This window comes from Eurypyga helias, unplaced genomic scaffold (assembly GCF_000690775.1).
Source record: "Eurypyga helias isolate BGI_N326 unplaced genomic scaffold, ASM69077v1 scaffold3730, whole genome shotgun sequence".
NCBI classification, from domain to species: Eukaryota; Metazoa; Chordata; class Aves; order Eurypygiformes; family Eurypygidae; genus Eurypyga; species Eurypyga helias.
This window is the reverse complement of record NW_010227477.1, coordinates 35155-35913: the sequence shown is the minus strand read 5'-3', so window position 1 is coordinate 35913 and position 759 is coordinate 35155.

Below are 759 nucleotides of genomic sequence, written 5' to 3'. Positions count from 1 at the left end.
GGGGGGGGTGTGGGGGGGGGGGTGGGGCGGGGAAAGCGAGAGAGAGAAAAGGGGAAAAAGCAGGATCATAGAGATCACGCCGTCACATTTAATTTCAGAGAACAAAACCTGAAGCTGATTTCTCTTTAGATCAGTTGTATACCAGTTGGAACACGGGTGCCTAGCACTGCGACAGAGTAATATGATCCGAGCTTTAAATAGCTGCCAAATAACCATGTGGTGGCTGGCAGCATTAAACGTGTTGCAATGAGAGTGATCTGTTTCAAAGTAAAGCCACATAACAGAGGATAAGTCAATCTGATGTGGTATAGAAAAGGAGGGGGGAACGTTTTTCATTATCTTTCTGGGTTTCTTTCTGTTTCAAATGTCTTTCCTTCTTAAAGATGCATTAATTTAAGATCTTTTTCTTAAACAGTTTAAAACCTGGATCACGTGCAGGTCATTTCAGAGAGGACCTCCTCAGGCACCCAGGGCGCAAGGTGTGGGGGATCGGTGTGCCAAATGTGAAGTACCACCGCTGGGACCATCCCCGTGCTGCAGCTCAGTTCAGAGTGGCTGCCTCCCAGTGTGAAAGGCACCTTCCTTGTGCAGAAGCTGCTTCTAGTTTGCACCAAATGCATCCTTGGCAGTTCTTAGGGACAGATAAGGAACAGATCTATGGCAAATAACATGGGGTGATTCCTGCTCCAGGCCCTCCCCTTATCCTCACAGTAAAACGTAGAGCCTTGCAGCACTCCATGAGGCCCTTCTGGGTTCTTT